This window comes from Dermacentor andersoni, chromosome 1 (assembly GCF_023375885.2).
Source record: "Dermacentor andersoni chromosome 1, qqDerAnde1_hic_scaffold, whole genome shotgun sequence".
Taxonomy (NCBI): Eukaryota; Metazoa; Arthropoda; class Arachnida; order Ixodida; family Ixodidae; genus Dermacentor; species Dermacentor andersoni.
This window is the reverse complement of record NC_092814.1, coordinates 290063888-290086087: the sequence shown is the minus strand read 5'-3', so window position 1 is coordinate 290086087 and position 22200 is coordinate 290063888.

The window sequence follows — 22200 nt, the reverse complement described above, 5'->3', positions numbered from 1 at the left end:
TTGTTCCTAAGCAATTTTGAAAGGACTTGCGAAAAGATGAACTTCGGCCCGAATACATGGCCACAGCGGTTGCTGTCTATGTTGCCGTGTGAGGCGGCGGAAGTAATCGCCAGACTGAGTGCACAGGATGCATATGATTATGCAAAAGTTAAGGCTAGCCTCCTGAAGAAGTACCGCCTTTCAGCCGAAGCTTTTCGGCAAAGGTTTAGGAGCACAGGCAAGAAAGATAGCGAGGGATATCCGGAGTTTGCATATAGCTTAAAGGCCAACCTAGTCGAATGGCTTAAAAGCGCGGAAGCGTACGACAGCAGAGACATGATCATTGAATGCATGTGTCTAGAACAGTTTTACAAAACCATCCCCCAAGCTGTGAAACTGTGGGTGCAAGACAGAGGTAATGTAAACACTGTGGAAAGGGCGGCTGAATTAGCCGAAGAGTACGCAACCCGTAGGAAGTTGAACGCCGAGGAGGGAAACTGGGACGGTCGAAATAGACCGCGGAAACCATTTCCGTTCAAAAAGGGTGCGCAGACTAGACGATCGGAGCCTGTAGACATGGCGGAAAAGCCCGCAAAAAAGAGCGTGGAGAAACTTAACGGAGAGACCGCACAAAAAGAACAGAAAAGAAAATTCGAATCTTTTAGACCAATGCGCTGTTACAAATGCCACAAACTGGGACATATAGCTGTAAACTGCGAGAAGTCTAGCGTAGTTTTCTCCTACGTGGAGGAAAAAGATGAGAATATGGAACTTTTAAGTCCATATCTTCACGACCTGTAAGTTAATGGAAAACCATGCCGAGTGCTAAGACACAGTGCCGCCACGATGGACATTGTCCATCCGTCTTACGTGACGGTAGATGACTTCACCGGAGAAGTAGCATGGATAAAACAGGTTGTAGAAGAACACAGCGTGTGTCTGCCCATGGCCAAAGTCAAAATCAATGGACCATTCGGGCAGCTAGAGACTGAGGCTGCAGTTTCCAAATTTTTGTCACTGCAGTATCCTTACATCTTTTCGAATCGTTCGAATCAGTTACTGTGTGACAAAGGGCTCAAACTGGGAGAGGGCATAGTACAAGCATTGACCCGAGGCCAAGCCCGTAAGATCGCGGCGCTTTCGGTGGAAAATGCACAAGCTCCTCCAGCGGAAGCAGAAAACGGGATAACTTCAATACCCGAATCCGAGCTAGGCCCGAGGGACAAAAGAACAGTTGAGGAGAGCCTGCCAGCTGACCAGCTCAATGAGAGCGTAGCACTTGAGTGTCAAAGTTCTAGCCTGCAGGAAGAACAAGCTGACGCACTCACAAGCGAGACAGGGTCGTTATTATCACCGGCCTCAAAGAACTTTGATCAGCTCTTACGTGTGGATAAAGAGTCACTGGCAGCTGAGCAAAAGAATGATGAGAGCTTAGCTAAATTACATGACACAGCTAAAGAAGGCATTGCTAGGCGCAACGTGACGATACATGAGAGAGGAGGTTTGTTGTATCGGCACTACAGAGATCGAAAGGGTAGGATTTTAGATCAGTTAGTCGTACCTACTAAGTATAGGGAGGACCTTTTGAGTCTCTGTCATGGAAATGGGTGGTCCGGCCAGCTAGGCATAAACAAATCAAAGGAAAGATTGCTTATGGAATACTACTGGCCTGTGTTGGGGTCTCGGTGCTGACGCCCGTTATTGCGAATGGGTCGCAAGCCCCAAGGGTAGCGTTGGCCTGGCGGCCTGGGGCACTGGAAGCATCCGAAGGTCCCGGCAAAGCATGAGTATACTGGTAACAGAACAACTGGTTTATTCTAACAACGCAAAAGAGCGGCCGGTCAGGTCGACCGAAGTGGAGAGACGGGAGAGCACGTAACTCAACAGAACAAATCGGAGCCTCTCTCTTGGCGTCCGGGGGCAGCTGCTCTTATACTCTCGGCGTCGCGGGCCAGAAGGAAGGTCACGGGATGAGCCCACGCGACGGCGGAGCATGAGCCCACGCGACGGCGCGCACGGTCGAGCCGAGAGACCTGTTGAGCCGAGTGTAGTGACGCATCGCCAACCCGCCGACGGACAGACCTCCTGGCACCTCACTTGGGGAGCTCCGCTCCCCGGCTGCCGCGCATTGACAAGCGTGGGCACACACACACACACACGCACACACGAAGACACGTGGCACTGAAACACGCCTGGACACGCTTGGCGGGGAGGCGTTGCGGCGGCGTCGAACGGGCCAAAATGTCCGCCGTTTTGAACGAAGCCCCGGCGTCCGTTGCATCCGCGCCGGCATTACCGCGCGTTGTAGGCGAAACGTAACACCTGGCTGTTTCAAAGACGTAGAAAACTTTGTAAGATCATGCGACGCCTGCCAGCGTTCTGGTAAACCAGGAGAGACATGGAAAGCTCCACTGAAGGTAGTGCCCTTAATAACAGAGCCTTTCAGACGACTTGTAATAGACACGGTAGGGCCTCTTCCAAAAACAAAATCGGGCTACAGGTACTTGTTTACCATGCTGTGTCCGGCTACCAAGTTTCCAGAAGCAATCCCTTTGAGAGAGCTCAGTTCCACCGAAGTAGTAGACGCGCTTTTAACAGTGTTTGCACGAGTTGGGTTTCCAGCCGAAATTCAGGCAGATCAAGGGTCAGTATTCACGACCGCACTGACTTCCACATTCATGCAAAAGTGCGGGGTAAAGTTAATACACAGTTCTGTCTATCACCCTCAGTCAAAGAGTGTAGAGAGGTGGCATTCGGTGCTTAAGCGAGTTTTGCGTGCGCTCTGTTACGAGCATAAGGAGGACTGGGAGAACTGTCTGCCGGCAACTTTGTTTGCTTTGCGAACGGTTCCACATGAAGCGACAGGGTTCTCACCAGCAGAACTAGTGTATGGGAGGACACTCCGTTCTTCACTGAGAATGTTAAGAGAGATGTGGGAGGAAAGAGGGGAGAGTCCAACAGTGGTTGAATACGTGCTAAATTTACTGGAACGGCTCAGCGCAACCCAAGAACTAGTCGGAAAGAACGTGGGAGTAGCTCAAAAGAACGCCAAATTCTATTACGACAAGAATGCGAGGCTTCGTACGTTTAACGCCGGAGACCCGGTAATGATCCTCAAACCTTCAAGAAAGAACAAGCTTGAAGTTCACTGGGACGGGCCCGTTAAAGTGTTGCACAAACTTTCATATACTAACTATGCTTTGAGAATGCCCGGTCGCAGGAAGGAAGTGAGGATATATCACTGTAATTTGATGAAGCCGTATGTAGAGCGGAGCGGAGTCGTTAACTATGCCATCAAAGAGCCGGATGGCATTAGTACCAAGTTTAAGGAGTATGGGGCGACCTCCAACTCTGAAATCGGCCTAGAAGAAGTAGTCGAGCACTCGGTAAGCTCGCACGCTCTAAGACCCGAGCAGCTAGATGAGCTAAAAGAGGTGTTAGGGGAATATCTCGACAGATTCAGTGATCGGCCGGGTAGAACCAAACTGATAACGCATGAAATTGAGCTGACATCAACCGAACCAGTAAGATCAAAGCCTTACAGGGTGTCTCCAAGACAGAGAGAGATTATGGAGGCAGAGATACAGCGCATGCTAGAGTTGGGAGTTATTGAGCCCGCTGAGAGTGACTACACGTCACCGCTAATACTGGTAGAAACCCGTAACAGGGACCCTCGTCCGTGTGTTGACTACAGGAAGTTAAATGCCATCACTAGGGATCAGCTCTACCCGATACCCAACATTGAGGAACGAATTGAAAGAGTTAGCGCTGCTAAATACATTTCAACTATAGATCTCGTGCGGGGGTACTGGCAAGTTCCCCTTTCAGAAAGTGCCAGCCGTTACGCCGCATTCATCTCGCCTGTAGGCACTTTTCGCCCTCTCGCACTCAGCTTCGGGCTGAAGAACGCGCCGTTTAGCTTCTCTAAGTTAATGGATATTGTCCTAAAGGACTTGCAGGAGTTCGCCTTGCCCTATCTTGATGATGTGGCAATTTTTTCGGACAGCTGGGAACAACACGTATCGCACCTCAAACAGGTGTTCTCACGGTTGAGGGAAGCCGGCTTGACGATGAAAACGGAAAAGTGTAGGTTTGGTTGTTCGCAGGTTACTTATCTGGGCCACGTTGTCGGTCAGGGCATGAGACGGCCGGCGAAGCTGAAAATAGCTACGATTGGAGGATTTTCTCAGCCGCGCACGAAAACGGACCTTCGTTCATTTTAGGGACTTGTGGGGTACTATCAACGGTACATTCCGAATTACTCGCAAATGGCAAGTCCATTAACAGACGCCCTCCGAAAGGGAGCACCGAGTAACGTACACTGGGATAAGGACAAAGAGAACGCTTTCCAAAGTTTGAAAACGCTATTGGTTTCTCGCCCTGTGCTTCGCGCGCCAGACTACACAAAGGAATTCATAGTTCAATGCGACGCAAGCGACAGAGGTATCGGCGTGGTACTTAGTCAGGTCGGCGACGATAACGAGGAGCATCCTATCCTCTATGCCAGCCGTAAACAAATGTAAGAGAGGAAGCCTACAGCGCTTCAGAGAAGGAATGTGCTTGTTTAGTTTGGGCCGCACAGGAGTTGTCGTGTTACTTGTACGGAGCGAAGTTCATCTTCGAGACCGACCACTGTCCTCTGACGTGGCTCAATCAAATGTCACACAAAAATGGCCGCTTGCTCCGATGGAGCCTCACTCTCCAAGAGTACAACTTCTCCGTTAGATATAAGAAGGGAAAGTTGCATAGCAATGCGGATGGTTTGAGCAGGCTAATTTGAATTCTGCGTTTGAGGGTCCCGCCTAAATTTTAGGGTTACTAGTGCTAATTTTATTAAGCGAAGAAGATCCCCTCTCGTTTAGCAGGATTCCCTCCATGATTGCTGAATTTGTCAGCAGGAATTTGCTTCAGAAATTGGCATAGCGAAATGCAGCATTTTTTGTTTCTGCACTTCTGTTGTTTCTTTTTTTTGAAGCCTAGCGAGTCTAATGTGAGAGCCAATGCGCGTCATCTCGGCGCAGAGCCGTGTTGTGGGGTTCATTTTGCAGTTGCCTGTCCTTGTTGGATGTTTTGGGGCGGTGACATCAATACACAAGTGGTCGCTGCGAGCCAAGACATCAATCCCCCCCTGACCACCTACCGTTCTCTTCCTGCCTAGCGGTTGTCAGCGCTAGACAGTCGAGATTTTTCGGGCCATGGAGGCGCTGTTAAGAATGGCGAGCTGGAAGGAAAAATTGCCACCCAATTACGACTGGGGGACAAGGCGCGCATCCCCCACTGTCCGTCGCTGCAGCTAGGCTGCGTTCGAAGAAGCGGGCTTTGTGCTGAAAACCGCCTCCATCCACCAGCCCCATCGCCGTTGTGACGAAACGGGTTCGACGGACGAACTATTGTGCCCGAGGTCCCCAGCGCGAACCTGATTTTGCTACGCGTGAGCAAGCCGCAGCGGGACAACGAGCTACCCAGAATGTCTCCGAGCTTCCCGGAACGGCGCCCCTCCGACGACGGCTCCAGACCTTCGCACCTGTGTGTTTGCGTGTGTGTGGGCGTAAACGATACTGCGGAACGGCGCCCCTCTGTCGTCGGCTCCAGACCTTCGCTCGCGGGAGGCGGCTAGTTTTGCGATGACGAAACGAACATTCGCTGCCTTGTATCGTCGGAGGACCGAGTGTTTAAAAACGGCTGTTGGGCGGAGGCTCGACACACTTCTCTCGTGCAGTCATGTTGGACTGACACTCTTTTTCTTAAGCAGTCATGTTAGACTGATTTAATTTCTGTAAATAAACCCATTATCCTCGTTCTCGATGAGAAGCAGTTCTTCCCTTCATCAACGTCCTCAGCGTGTTTAAGTTGGACGACGGCATGGGCCAGCTACCTTCGAATTCATGCCGGACTCCAATCTTGGCAACGGATCTCGAGCGATGGGATTGAGCCCCCAATCCTGACAGTGTAAACAACATCAAGGCAGTCAAGGTGATGGCACTAAAAGAAAGTCTTAGGCCTTAATCTTCCTGCTGAAATGCATGCGAAACATCTAAACGACTGCAACAGTCAACTGCTAAACTAACTTCTATATTTAGATTGAAACACAAAAGAAATAAACGACAGTACATCCTCATTCAGCACCAATGTTAAAATACTTGTACTTATAAATAGAGTATTCGTCACTGTAAGATGTCATAAGTCTGTCATTAGTGTGGTGTGTCGCAAACACCACTTGTGACACACCCTAAGCACGTGCCCAGTGTTCCCCCCGCACCATCTCTGGTTGTGCCACTGCTCAAGCCGTAATCTGAGGATCATATCTGCAAACATGATGCTCAGTAGGGATGAAAATATGGTCCTCCAGTTCAATTAATATGACTGGATGTGCCTACAAGAAAGGGCAACAAGGCTTGTTATGACAAGCTTACCCACATTTCAATACTAACAAGAAAGTTCTCTGTGGCCTCCATCTCAGGCATGAACTTATGTTCATTTATGAGGTGCGCAATGGAGTTAATTTTTCACAGGCTCGACTACTGCTGGAGTTTGAAATCTAGCACTTTACATCCTGCAACATTTGCATTGCAATCTGACCACTGTCCCTAATTTATTAGACGAACTGTTTGTTTTGTGTACTACAGGCGACTGGTAACACGAAATTAAGGAACATTTTATTTTGTTATTTTATTTGTCCACTAAATACATTAAAGGGATAAAATTTTGATCTAATGAATACATTGTTGCGCCAAAAAAAGGAAAGGAAAATAAAGACTTGGGAGGGAGAGTATGAAACGACAGATTGAGCGCTGATACTTCAAGTGATTTTATTCTTACAACAGGGCAGGGAGAATGAACAAATGCGCATGCGTACATCAGTGTTGCCTAGAGCAATTACAGTGACGTTTTTAACAGTTGCAACTCGTTATCAAACAGAAAAACAGACGTATCACTAATACAACTCGTGCCTCTCTTTTATGTGATATGCCTCCAAAAGTTCTCTTGCTAACGTATCACCACTCCTGCCAAGTATCATTATCTCGCGCAGTAGTGGCTGGCATCTTCCTTGCAGGCAAACCGTGCAATGCGCAGGTAACTGCGCATTACTTTTGTTTATTACCGGCAATTCATGCTCCCGGGCCCGGTCACTAACACATCTCCCCGTTTGCCCAACGTAGGAGTTCCCGCATTTCAGCGGTATCTCGTATATAACGCCCGTCGCACATTTCACGCACTGTGTAGTGTGCTTTTTCTGGCATCCTGACTTTTTGTTAACGCGGCTTGTGCGCGGACACAGTCCAGCCAACTTGCGTGGCGCCGAGAAAACAACTGGCACACCAAACCTACTTGCGACTTTCTTCAAGTGGTGGGAAAGCTTGTGGACGTATGGCACCACTGTGGGTTTGCCTCGTTTTTGGTCGGGCCTAGGCGTAAGCCTTTTTCCTTTCACCTTCTGGAGCAATGTTTTTGACACCGCCCCAACGACCGAGCTCGGGTAGCCTGCTGTATGTAGCCTCGCCAATTGCTTATCAAAGCTAGCCTGCATCGCGTGAGGGCACGACTTCATGAGAGCAGATTAAAGGCGAAGAGCGGCTATTCCTCTTTTAACTAACTTTGAGTGTGCCGAATCGTACGGTAGCGATTAATTCTGGGCATGTGGGCTATACTGGCAACATACGTGGTTTTTGTCAAAAACTAAAGAGAGATCTAAAAACTGAAGAGTGCCATGGGAAGGGATTTCATGTGTAAATAGCATGCCCTTCCCATGTAGTCTAAAAACATCTAAGACCTGCCTAATTCACTTGTCAAGGGTAAAATCATGGTTACTTTTTAAAAGAATTAAAAAATCATCGACAAATCGAAATGCCTTAAGGTAGAACCTATCGTCAAATGAACTGTGCAGGTCGCGGTCAACTGAAGCCAAGAAAATGTCACACAGCACAGGAGCGGCGCAGTACCCAATGCATATACCTTGCCGCTGAACATACAATTCGTCGTTAAAAGAAATAAAAGTAGGCTTTAAATAAAATTCCAATAAAACCATAAAATTCTCAATGGACATGCCCACTAGATTCTGAAAATCTACTGGGCTGTTGCGGTAAATGCAATCTTTAACAGAGGCACACATTTCCTGTTGAGGCACTGAGTAAAACAAATCAACTGCGTCTACAGAAAAAGCATGTGCGATAGAGGCGTTTCCTTTCAGGAATTGAATTACATCTCTAGAGCTCTTAGACGTAAAAGGATCAGCCACTTGCAACGATTTCAAGTTCTTTAAAAGAAACTGGCTAACTAACAGCTGCCAAGAGCCTTTCTTGCTTACGATGGCACGGAACGGAATTCCTTCCTTATGAGATTTTGCTGTGTTAAGGAAGCACCTTTACATTCACTTATTGCCTTGACTAACTTCGAAAGATGAAGTTCTGTGCAAAGGGCTACAGCTTGTTTCTTGACCTTGTTGCCTTTTCTTTGACTAGGACAAAGTTCTTTTCTACAGCTTGTTGTGCCTTGTCGCTAAACAGCACTCATCGAATTCAGCGCTCAATATGTCGTTTCGTACTCTCCCTCCCAAGTCCTTATTTTTCGTTTTTTGGCGCAACAATGTATTCATTAGATCCCAACCAATTCGCCCAGCAACAAGGTCTACTTAACACATTTTGATCTGCCATGCAGTAGGAAGATGCACACATTACGCTTATAACCCCCACAGGAAGGGTGATTTAGCTGTTCATATGACGCAACTCTGAAACGCCAACTCGTATTAGCAAATGCACAAAGAAGTGCAAAGTAATAAGCGTATGCAAAGCGCCCCTGCAATTGTAATTCCACACAGTAGCCGTTATTTTCGATGCAGATGCATAACTCGCTGCTTAACAATTCACCGACTTCGTAGACATAAGCACCCTTTCAGATTCGCATCGGGCTCGAAAACCGCAACAGGAGACATAAAATCAGACATATAACCACACCATTTCCACACATGAGCAAAAATAGTTGAGTCTTAGGGCTAAAGAGCGATTTAGTACGCGACGGCGACGAGCTATGATTTCGAGCGACAAAACGGGCCGTCGCTTGAACAGATCGCTCGGTTCCGGAAATCTAGAATTTGTCGCTCGTCGCCCGGAAGTGCTATGAGCGACTAGCCAATAGCGCGAAACCGCAACTGGATCTACATCAATACTACCGATTGTCGCGCGGAATGAGCAAACGATTGAATTTTTATACATGCAAGGATAAGAAACTACTGCAAGACCTTCAGAAATAGTTTATGCTTCTTTTTACAGTAGCATGCATCAACTTAAATTTCTAAAGCACGCGTCACGCTAGTTTCGACGCGTATTTTCAGCCCTCATACCGGCAACACCGGGGAGACATCGCTCAAAATCGTCTATCGCGTGGAGTACGATTTGTAGGCGATGAGCGAACACGACAACCATTCCTATCGCATGGCTTGTAGCTGTCACGCGCAAGATCGCTTACATGGGGTTTATACTTTATTCAGCATAAAACATGAATCTCTCATGCGATTTCAATAAGTTCAAGCTAACGCGCCCCACTGACCTCTTGCAGCATGCAGAGGAATGCCTACGGCAAAGTTTCTAGCTAATACTGGCGCTGCACGTAACTTCAGTGGTCGCAGATTACCGATTTACGATACATCGTCAAGCCCGCGGCTTATTTATAACGAAAGCATGCCGCCAGGAAAATGTCGCCTTCTATTATGTGACTCCTTATTTCAACAGCGTTCCATACACAGTAGACTGCCAGACCAAATAAATTCAAAGACACAAAACGCACGCCAAGCACGCTCCTCATACTATGGCTGGTTATCGTGGGCTGGTGAACAAACCATTTTAAGCATCCTCTCGCATCCCGTCTTATTGTGCATACCATGGCTGTGGCAGCGTTTGCGATTCTCAAAGCTCTTACGGATAGCGGCAAGTGATAAAATGGCATGCGGTTATCGCGACGACTGGCTTTTTTCGATTGACATCGAGAGACACAGCGCGCTTGCCTAGTCCGTTGTCAATCGTGTCGGTTAAGCGCCGCCACGACTTGCTCGCGATAGCATCTCATATACGCAGAATTTGCACCTAAGTTAGAATTCACTTACCGTGTAGGATTTGTCGTTATATCCAACGAATGACGAACGACTGTCGTGTTTTCGTGGCGACGCCAGATGGCTGACACACGATCTTCCTTGGATGGACCTCGTTGCTACTCGCTGGGCGGATCACCTTTCTCCGGTGCTGTGCTGTTCCGCGATGTAGAGCGGGCGCACGGTGGAGCAACTCCGAGTGTAAAAGAAGAGCGCTCGCTCCGCGTTCCTTTTAACTGTGGCTGCCTGTTCTCTTAGAAGCAAAACGGTGGGTTTTTTGCTCAGCGTGCGTGAGTGATACATTGCCATATTCGGGGTCAGCCTCCTACAGTTGAAGCAGAAGCTTACGCTACGTTTTGTTCTTTATTGCCGCAAGAGTAGAACGGGCATTCTACTCTCTCAGAACTGCAAAGTGAAAAGCACATTTCACGCTCTCCTTGCTGACGGAGTGAAGAATGCATTTCACTTCACTCGACATTTTGTGAGAGTAAAACAACGCTTCGAAGAGTAAATCGGCCGTTTCACTCCTCCGGTACCCTCCCTAGTTTTTACAGTGTACGTGGTAAAAATTATTTTCAGTCAATTGCCCAAAACACCTGTAATAAAGTGAAGACAGAAATCCTTGAGTTTTATGTAGCTGCGAGGAGTAGCCGTTGTTGTAGAGGTCCTTCCTTATCACGGCTGCTCTTGCTTACGCTGTCCAAGCTCGGAGAAAGTGCGGAATGCGCGAGAGAAGAGTGCCTCGGCAACGCAGTATTTGTGTCCTATAGGATGCGCAGAGTCGAGCCTCAGGTATCTATTTACCAGCCTGGGTCGGCTTCCACTACACGCTGGTTGCCATTCCATTGGCCGACCGTTTTATGAGGGCGTCGAGGAAGACAATCTGTCCATTATTTTAATCTCGCATGGTGAACTGAATGCTTGGTATGAAATAGTTCAGATTATCAAGGAAAGGCCGCACGTGTTGGTTTTTGGATCACACAAAAACAGTCGTCTATGTAGTGGACAAAATATCTTGAAGCCGTCTTGTGCGAGGTTATCGCAGAACTTTCGAGTGCCTCTAGGGCGATGTCTGCGCAGGCAACAGAAACGGAAGCTCTCACAGCTTTCCGAACTGCTGTTTGCAAATGTTTTCGTTGTAGACAAAATAGGTGTTCTTCATGCAGAATTACAGTCGGCGGCATAAGTCGCGCGCCTAAAATGGCGTGCGTGAAGGTAGTGAAGCGTCGTTCTAGAGAAGCTCCTTAGAACACTGGACTACGTGATAGACGGGCATGCAAGTAGACATTGACTTTACGTCAAAAGAGACCATCACCTGATCGTCGTCGATGGTGGCAACTGTTACAAGTTTAATAATATGTGCCTAATCCTCGACACAAGTGGATCTGCGTCCTACCCAATGGCGTAGAACACGGTGCAAAAAGCCTAATAATTATTACAATGGAGAGCGTGTGAAGTCTACTATGTGCCTGAAGGGGACCTCGGGTTTGTGAACCTTCGGCAAACCGTAGATTGCTAGTGCCGAACCGTTATGGCAAAGCAACTTGTAATACAGGTATTTGCTTTTTTGTGGCGCAATCTGGTTGTTTATGAACCTTAGGCGAGGGCTTATTTTATTTTGACAATCTGAAAGCACAGTGCGCAGGAGGCTGGCTAATGATATAGCAGAAAAGTGACATGACTAGCACAAAAGTTAAACTCTGACGAAAAAAAAAAAGCAACCCCTTTAGTCTACCTAGCCCCTGGTACCAAATTGGTGGTCTAGATTTCAGTCCTTTTCAGGACTCACTCGGAAGCAATTATCTAAAATATTCCACCTGCTTATCAAGTCATATACATGCGGAAGTCTACGAAAGTGGTTTAAGCGCATTATTTTGGTCAGATATTGTGAAAATTTACATCGATTTGGTGTGGGCTGTTTGGTTGCCGCTCAAGAAGAAGCACCCTTTACGTGCGCTTTGGATATCACGTGTTGACAGAGAAATAATCAGTATGGCATGTTGCATCTTCATCTTTGACGTTAGGTCAATAAAAATGAGTCTCAGAGAAGGATCATGACGAGATGGCTGCTTTTACCATTTACATAAAGACGATGCCTTCAGCATCTAACCAGGGTATTAGGGGAAATTCGCACGAGAGATGAACTTTCATTATTAATAAAACTAAGTGAATTCGTTTGTGCATAACTGAGGGCTTAAGCTTGTATTTTTACATATTTGTGGGGTTATTCCATATCGTGTCATGTTATCTTCCTACGTCCACTCAAAGTGGGTGAATTATGGCCTCTTGCGCAAGGTTTGCGCTTGATGCAAGGCATATGAACATTTCATAAAATATAGTGTACAGATGTTTTGGACAACTGACTGAAAATAAACTCAAAAATAAGTTTATTGTTTTTTATTGCAAGAAACCTATCTGAATCCGGACTATTATTATTGATAACATCAATGAGTACTTCCTGTGAAGCACATGATCTGAACTATTGAAAACTACAATAAATCCTAAATACTTTCACTTTACACATGCTTGTGCATTGTGGAGTTCGGGTCAAATTAGATACACGAAAATCACTGCGCCAGCACTGAAAACAGCTTCAAATCGAAAAAAAGGGAAAAAGCAAATTTGAAAGTTCTTAGCATGTTTTTCAGTATTGTAGACGGTGAGTTTGCATAAACTTATGACAAAATGCAGACCACTTTTTGCAGAAGTGTAAAACTTCAAAACTCTCCTGTTGCGTAGGTCGCACTCATAACGCTGGAGACTTTCGTCTTCCAAGCGGGCTTAAAGTTAGACTGTATTTGCTGCATTCTGAAGACGAGATTTAGCATCAGCTGTCGATTTTCCAGGCACTCTCCTGGACTTTTCTCTTATTTTTGTAGTTAGTCAGAGCGAATCAACAGCCGAGTTGGAAGGATGCCCATTTGTTGTAGAAACTCCTCGAAGCTTTTGTGGCGTTTGTTGAACTACAGTACTGCTAAGAAGAGAAATCACCACAACAGTAGATGAAGTCGGCTCAGCACTGGAGAAAATTGAAAAATGACCTGGAGCCTTCTCATTCAGTTCTAGTGCTCGTTTCTTCATGCACCTGGAATGCTTAGATGTGCATAGATCAGTCGAGCGAGAATAAAAAAAAATGAAGCCCCTACTCTTAACATGCCTCGATTAGATTTATCTTTCGCTGTTTTCTCGAAGTAGAAATGGCTGGATTATTTTTACAGATCAACATATAATATGAAGCGTAGTTTTGCAATCAAAATGCAGCAAATTAATTTTAAAAACACAAATTCAATTTCTTGACCCGCATTTCAACTGAAACAAAAGTTGGCTTTTTACTTTCATAGCGTCCCATTCGGTAAGAGCCAACTTGAGGAGCAGTTATGTCCGCGAGAGGTCTTTGGATTTCAGGAGGGTAGAAAATTCTCACAGACGGCAAATTAACAGCACCACCGCGAATCACAAATTCAAGGTTTATTCACCACGTGCCATGGGCAGGAGATGTCTGTCGATTCCTTCTGTAGAAAATAATACCCCCGAACGATGTATGGTTCTCAGAATATTAATACGACGGACGGGTTCCAAAAAGCAGTAATAACTGTCCACCGAAGCAAAATCAAAACAATAAAATACGCGTACACTCTTCTTCGCTTGTCCCCCGTCTCGAGCGAAAATAATCTCGATATTACCATGAGCTGGGCCCTGCACGAGAATCAAATTACCCCTACCATCGTTCTCCGAGATAGGGCGGCTTTGCCTTTCACTGGGCCCAAGGGGAGTCGGACATTCTTTTTGATATCGGCTGATGCAAGAAGGCACAGGAAGCACTACAGCAACTGCGCAGATGATTTCCGGAAACAACCGGACCTCCTGACTTGTTCTTTCATCTGTTTTTCCTTGACAACAATTGCGCTGAAACATTTTTCCCCCTATGCACGCGCAGTATAGCCTGTCTTTCAAAGGGGCACACGCAGACGCTCAATTTATATACCTCTTGGGAGTCACGTATAATTCCGTTCTTCTGAGCGAGCACCAAAGGAATGTTGTAACTGTGGGCTGACGTTTGCGTGGGTTCACGAAACCTTACTAAGGCTACGAGTAGCAGTCTGCATTCGGCTCTGGGCTCAATCTTATTTCTTCTTTTAGGATCGCACTCGCGAATTCAGACATTCTTCGAAGAGGAAGCTTTTATATGCACTTCGCTTTATTTTTTCCTCTCTTTTGACGAAGGACTGTAGTATGGGAATCAGTAATTAACCATAGAAATTAAGGTGCCAGACCTAATACTAACTAATCGGAATTATAAGTCACATCACTTAACACTGCTGCACGGTCATACTAGTTAAAACAAGTTAAAAGCACAAATCTGGCAGCAAACAGTGAATTCACATTTATTTTGGCTTGTTAATTAATGATTTAAGCCGTACCCATACACGGGGATTTCGAAAAGCCTATAATAAAGTATAGCTCTCACGCTTGGATTATGTAATGTGACAATTACTCTGGATAACGTGCTGCCAAAAATGTTAGCAATGTCTCTGTCACTACAAGAACACAATATGCGTCACGTTCCTTCTTTCTAGCGTGAAAACGATCTTAATATGCTCTACAGCTCTAAAGAAAAGATACCGGCTCAGCTTTTAGAAAACAGAAGTCAATGCACCTGAGAAAGATCAAATCGTTAAAAATGAGTTATTAAGAAACGGTCTGTGAGAAAAAATAAATGCTATCAAGGAAAGAAGTTGTTACCTTGTCGTATACAGATCACCTTGTCAAAACGTTAGCTCCATCCTGAGGCACCCCTTGTTAATGATCGCAGATTTTAGCGTCAGGGAAAGTGGAATTAAATCGCGGCGTCTCACTTTTCAGTGTGCTTTCATTTCCAAGAACAATACGTGGTACAGTGCAGGTTGCATGCATTCCCTCAGATCGCGGACAAAAGCGTTCTGCAACACGGTATTCTGTCTTCTAGTCATCTCCTTCCAGAGACGGAGACAACGAAGAACGATTGCACAGCCCCAGTTGCCGGATTTATTTTTGATATATGCAAGAATTATGCTTCATACGTTAGCGGCAAGCTTCATATTGGCACACTTTTATTCTACTATGAGCCTAGCACTCAATATTTCGAACGGCGGTGGTAACACTAGAATCTCAAAATGGTTATGACATCTTAAAAAGCAAATCATGAGAAACAGTGACCCTATATTTGAAGATTTCGTCTTGCTGCCGTTACGCAGGCAGATCTACAAAACGTTGCCGGACTGGCTATAAATATTCTCTCAGAGCGTTCCCAAACTGCAGACATTAGGAACAGACTATTTTGTTTTCGCAGAGCCGTGCATTCCCTAAATGTAGGGAAGTCTATCCAAGATAGGAGGTGTTCTAAGAGACTTCTCATCGCGAGCACTGTGACAGAAACTACACTGTTGTGTAACAAGAGATTTACCTTGATGATCACTGTGCACGAGTATACAGCGAAAATAGTTGTCACAGTAAAAATGGTGAGCAAAGCCTCATCGTTGCAAGCACGTTTCCTTCACCTTACTTCATCGGCTTCTTTTCTTCTCATGCAGCCAAGCCATGGGAGCTTAGCCGAACTGAAGCAGAAGTTGAAACGAAGGCCTACGAAATTGTCCGTGCCGGTGATATAGGCATGCAGTCCCTCGAATTTCGTCCACACCACTTTTAGCAACAGCTCCCAGTCTGTGTGAATTATGTTTACGGGATCGCAGTAGATGCAACGGTGCACTGCGCCTGGTCTCCGAGACAGGGCCGCATTTATATTGAGGAAGATAAATCGAAACAGTCGTGGCTGCCGTCGTATTTAAAAAGTTGCAGTTTCGCCCGGAAGGCGAAGCATCGATGGTGATTGAAAATTAGCAGACAGCTATACAAAGTAAGCATAGTATTTTCATCGGCTGTATAAACTTGTAGACAATTCCTTACTAAGTATATTAACAAACATGGTACCAAGCGCACACAAGCAAACGTGAACGCATCTCACTTGATGACAGCTGAAACTCGCTGTGAAAACTCTGGAGGGAGGAACCGTGGCATCAGGAGGGCGAGTGGACCTTCTTGCGGCTTCTCACTTCCACGCGAGCTATGTGGTGAGAACACAGGGCTCACGAAGCTTTGAGCCCTCCACACACATTGTACTCATCGGACTTCGCTTTCATGATAGCGCCCGCACGGCAGCGCCATACGCAGCAGCCGTCGGAGTAGGACGCGCACCCATCTCTTCTCTCCTCCCGGTGCCTTGCGCGAGACGGAAGACGGCGGGCTTCCTCCCCACTTTCCTCCCTTGCACGCGCGAGATAGAGCGATCATCGTCGGCTCACCCTCGCAAGCTTTCGCTTGCACATACAGCATACGGCGCGCGGCGACGATGTTGTTGCCCTCGGACTTTAAACGGAATATCGCCGCGACGGCGACGGCAGAAATGCGCCTGCACTGTCTATATAATCGCTAATCAAATAATTACCAAAATTGCAACATTGGTGGTAGCCCTGGGATTCAAAGACTCGATTCGCAATAGTTGGGAGCAGCTCTGGCATTCCGACTCATCGGGATCTCAACAGCTCTCATCATTTATGTTATATGTAGTATTTTGTTTAGAAGCGCGACTAAATTTGAAACTGAACTTCGCGGCAGATACTGATACAGCAAGTCTTGTCTGGCAAGTATCAGCAGCTCAATTCCGTATCAGCATTTGCCTTGCCATGTCATCATTCATATTTCATCACGTACTTCGTCATGGGGTGTTTCTATCTGCCGTAATATCGGAATTGCTCTTTCTGCGCTCCCGATGTGCTCGGTCTCGATACTGCCTTACTTGAGCATATAAATTAATGATAAGATCCAATTATTTGCAATTTTCAGAAATTATAAAATTCCGGTGCAATAAAATTTGAGTCCCTGCTGAATTAGTTTATAAACAACTACCACCAGCGTTCTGATAAAAACTTAATAACCAAATTTTCGTTAATAACACTTCTGAAAGTCACATTTCTAGCGGTAAAGTATATCCACGTCGCTTTACAACTACTCTGGAAAAACGCTACGTTGGCTAAGTTGATAGCCTTTTCGTAAAAAAAAAGGTCTGTATAGTATAAAGAGTACACCGTAGTAAAGGTAGCCTTCCTTTGCCTATTTTCTCGCTGTTAAACATGTTGTCGTGTCTCTCGCTGAGAAACGTGGGCTCGTCCCGGACCCTATGCAATCAAACTCAAAAGTCAATCAAAGCAAATGGAGTCTGCAGCTGTCCAGTTTGGCTCGACACCGAGGAAAAAAAACAACGCTTTCACGTCAGTTAGTTCAGTAATGCTTCTTGTGGAAAAGTTGTAAGATATAACACATAGAATACTTAGAGAAGTGAACCTGTACCTTCCACAGTGTAACGGAAATAAGAGTAGCGGAGGCGTCGTGAACTAAAGTATAGGACCGAGAGAAGGCACTGTCAAACTCAAAACGTATGTTATCATCCTTACGTAATGAGCAATATCCCAGCTGCGGTCGTGGCTGGTGGGAGTTGAAGAGCCGTGCATTCTCTCAGAGCGGCGGCGGTCGCGCTGCTCTGAGAAAGGTCGCGCTGCTCGCTCGATGGTTTTGGGCATTTTGTTACCGCTGTTGGGGTGGTATTCGGGAGTACGGTACTCTAACATCTAGATATTGTTATTATGTCGCCAGGTGACCGAGAGGCCTGAATTGGCAAAAAAGCACTTCAAATAAGTATGCTTACATTGTTTATTGTAAATGGTGAATGAAGCAGTGCATAACCATAATTTTTGTACAGGTCACGAGGACATAATGCTGTGCCTCACTGAGTTTGCTAGCCACGAATCTTAAGACCACGACATTTATGATGAGCTATCCTCGTAGTGTAGTTGCGCGCCGGACTGCTTGACATGTTTACGTACACGTATATTGTGTTCCTATACGTATATACGTACACTGTTTTCGTTCGACGATTCAGCTGGTCTAAAAAAAAGAAACGTAAAAAGTGCGCGGCAAAGATGCAGTGTCAGCAAGATAACCTGGAGCTTCAATCTTGCACTCTTTAGATAACACATTGGCGAAAGGCTCGTAGCGCAGTAAAAGCACAAAAAACATTATGCTAAATTTTGCTGCCCATATTGTACCGTCTTCATATTTCTGCTGCAGATTTAGTGTTCCTTTGCGGCAGTAAAGGATTTGACACAAATGGAGTACTCATAGGAAAGCAAGAAACGTTATGGAGACAACCCTGCTCGCAAATACTTCTGCAAAGATTGTCTGGATAAACAAGAACACTAAATAAACATATCAGCAAGCCCAATTAATACGAACAGATCCTTGGAAAACGCAATTTATGGTTTCATGTTGAAAAACACAACAATCCCGGTTTAGGTATTCAAACAACGCTAAGAGTTGCAAGCAGATAAACACTTCAATTGAGTAACAGAGGTGAGCAAGAGAAGCACAAGCCTGGACCCAACGTTTCAACAAGCAAACATGTTTGGGAGGGCTGTGACGAAGACAAGTTCCCACGCTGAGGCTTCCGTTGCTCGTCCACTGTTGACTGGCTGAACGTCAAGCCGAACTTACTATTCTGCTAGTTTACTTCAAAAACGTTTTGGGAACACAATGTGATCATGTTTGTCATATGCTGTTCAAAGAGAAAGAAAGATTGCTTTTAGTGATTTGTCGTGTTTGTGAAATGATGAGTAGGGCGATTGTCTGAGCTTGCCTTTTCTAGCTATGTCTTATCTTACTGTGCAGGGCTAATCCAGCTATTGATTTCACGATAACTGTTCATGAACCATGTAAGAGTGCTTACCAGAGATTTAGTCAACATGAAGCATTATTTCCTCAAAACTGAATGGAGTGTTTTTGATCGTTCGAAAGTTCCTTGTATTTTTGATGTGATAACTTTATTTGGAATCTGGCGATTGTGAGGCCCGTGCCTGGGGCCGCCTAGATGGCCACTGGGAGCTGTTGCTCCTGTTCCTTGTATTTTTGTGTAACAAATTATTGTTGTGATGGAGCATGTGATACTTGGTGGTATCACCCGCCAAAATGATTTGAAAAGAGCAGATGAGAGAGTTTGAGCATTAGGAAGCAGGAGCTTCCTACTTTGTTTCTGTTCTGGTCGTCACAGAAGTAGTGACTGCAAAAGAAAAAAATTACCGACGATTACGTTACTTCCTAATGCGAAATTTGAGCGCAGCAAATAAGTCTCGACGGCGGCGATGAGCCTCCGCTTCGGCGGCGCGAACTGCAGGGTCTTCTCGGCGGCGGCGATGAGCTTCTGCTTCAGCCTCGCTTACTGCTGGTTGCTCTCGACGGCGGCGATGAGCCTCCGCTTCGGCGGCGCGAACGGCAGGGTCTTCTCGGCGGCGGCGCTTAGCCTCTGCTTCGGCGACGCGTACTCCTGGATCATCTCGACGGCGGCGACGGTAAGCTTCTGCTTCGGCGGCACGCACCTCTGGATTCTGACGGCGACGGCGCTGGGCCTCTGCTCTGGCAGCTCGTTTAGCAGCAGCAGCAGCAGCAGCAGACGGAGGACTTCCATCGGTCGTCTCGCTCATGGCTCAGAAAGAACTGGCAGATAATTTCGCAGTGGCGAACGGCAGCGGCAATTTCGGCTCGGGCGGTGCACATATACAGATCCGCCGCCACCGATCTGGCTCTCTGATTGCCACCGCACAGGGCGAACGGCAGCGGCAATTTCGGCTCGGGCGGTGCACATATACAGATCCGCCGCCACCGATCTGGCTCTCTGATTGCCACCGCACAGGGGTTGCATTGGAGGAGGAGCGAAGAAAGGAATTAAGTTCGAGCCGGCGCTTTGACAACCGGAGACTCGCAGGAAGAGGGGGGAGGGGGGCGGCGTGTACACCCAGCGGCAAACGATGGGGGCAGAAGCGCGCGCAGCAAGCGGACAACACGATAAAGGGAGGAGGGAAGAGATAGCAGCGACTGACTGATGCCGCTGACGCCGATAGTGAGTCAACCCCAGCTGCGGAGTTGGTTTCAGGGACAACGCCGCCGATGCCGACACAAACAATATGATACCCTCGCTTCCGCAGCGCTAAGAACCAGGTCTAGCCGTGGGAAGGTGGTCACGTATTCGTCGACGTGCCGGGGCCTACGTGAAATAACCGGCGCGTCGGCAACTGAAGAGCACCCTATCCGCCACACAAGAACAGGGGGGGGGGGGGGACCCTTTTCTTTTCTTTCTGCATGGCGGCGACGGTGTTCTATGCAGTCACGTTATCTTGACTCTCTAGCGGCGTCAGCGGCATCCAGCGGTATCAGTCGGTCGCTGCTAGCGCTGGGGGGATGAAAGGGGGGCGGAGCTGGTTACGAGGCCGACGACAACGCCGACGACGACGCGAAACCCAGGGACGGACGCCAAAGAGCTGCGCTCTAAAAAAATTCACCGACGATTACGATACAACATAATGCGAAATATGAGCGCAGCCCTATAAGTGTTTACATTTCGCGATATATTGGCTGGCGCGGACAATCTGTATCGTGCGGCACGTTGCCAACAGAGCGAAGTGTGGCGCGACTGCCTCGCTAATCTGTACATCGCGAGAGCCATCGTGTAGGTGACACGTGGGCGAGATTCACAGCAGCAGTCGGCGCCGACACACCTCGCAGATGACGCGGGCTACTCTAGCGCCATCTCGTAACCACCGCCGCCACACAACACTTTTCTCCTCACACTTTCGCCATACTCTGCTCCGTTTATATCCATACTATGCTCCGCCATACTCGCCTCGTGGCTCCGCTGCGCCTTCCTCTCCACTTTCCTCCTCGCGCCTTTCATTCCCTTTCAGTGTGCTCGTTCGCTCGGTTGCGCCGCCGCCGATAATAATGCCGACGTTCGCCGCAGGAACGGGTGGCTAAGGGCTACGTTCTAAAAGTGGCATCTTAACATGGTACTGCTACAGTTAACGGTCATAAAAAGCTCGTAAAAGCAAGCTAACTTGTACGTGAAATTTTAGCACTTGTGCTCGTTATAATACAAAACTGTAGACTGCTACTTTCCTGATGGTGCTCACACACCTCTATCTGGTAAACTAGCAAACATTTCGCGGTAAGCCGCTCGCAGACCAATAATCTCTATTTGGTCCATCTTGCAGAAAATAGAAATGATGAGGTCATGACCAACATGCAAGAAAAAGTGGTGAAACCAAAGTTAGTCCAATAAATGAACAAGTTATGGCCCTATGTGCAGTGTTCAGAAACACATCTTGTTAGGATTCTTTCCCTTGATGTTACTTCCAATGGTAACCCATCCACTGTTGACGCGTACGTCAAGAGAGAATGGAGTCCAAAGTGGCGAACAAATATGAGCAGAATCTTGGAGGCTGGGGTAGAAATAAAAAAAATAGCCTCGGTTACTACGGTGGGGTGTGGGTGAGTCTGTAATTAATGCCTAAGCACAGTGCACAAAATGCTCCATGATATAAAATTACACACACACGCAGCACTGTTTTCCGTGTGCATTTATTTCAATGGTGTCCTCGTGTGGGCTGTGCTTAGTCAAGCCTTGATTAAATGACAATTGTTTCTGCCCGATACTAGTAATAAACAGTCATTTTTTATGTCTCAAATGCAATTGATCTAGCTGTGTCACCGGGGGAACATTTACCACTAATGTGCAGAAAATCTATCGCGCGGTGTATCATTTTACGCAGAAACAGCGATAACTATTTATTATTTATGCTGTACTCCACGATAGAAATATTAGCAACGTAAGAAAATAAGAAGATCCTCGTTGTAATTGCCTTTGAAGAGGAATAACTATATAAGTGTTCTTACTTCCTACTTTTATGAATTGACAACAAGAATCTGTTTTATCCGCCTCGCCTACAAATAATTACGAAGCTGAAAATGTGAAGCACTGGATTTTTATCTCACAGGTGCACACTCTGAGAGGCTGCAAGGTTAATCCGGATTCTTGCGTAGTCTCCAAGTATACTGTGCTCGGCTCCAGCAATGCATCTTTTGTGGTTATTGCATGTACATTTATAGCTCAAATATTTAGCCGCGTTGAGCGCCGCTAGCAGGCAAAAGATGAATGAAATTATCCGAACAAATTGAAATAGATACACTACGCGCCTAATCCCTGAACGCGCCGCGGTTCATTT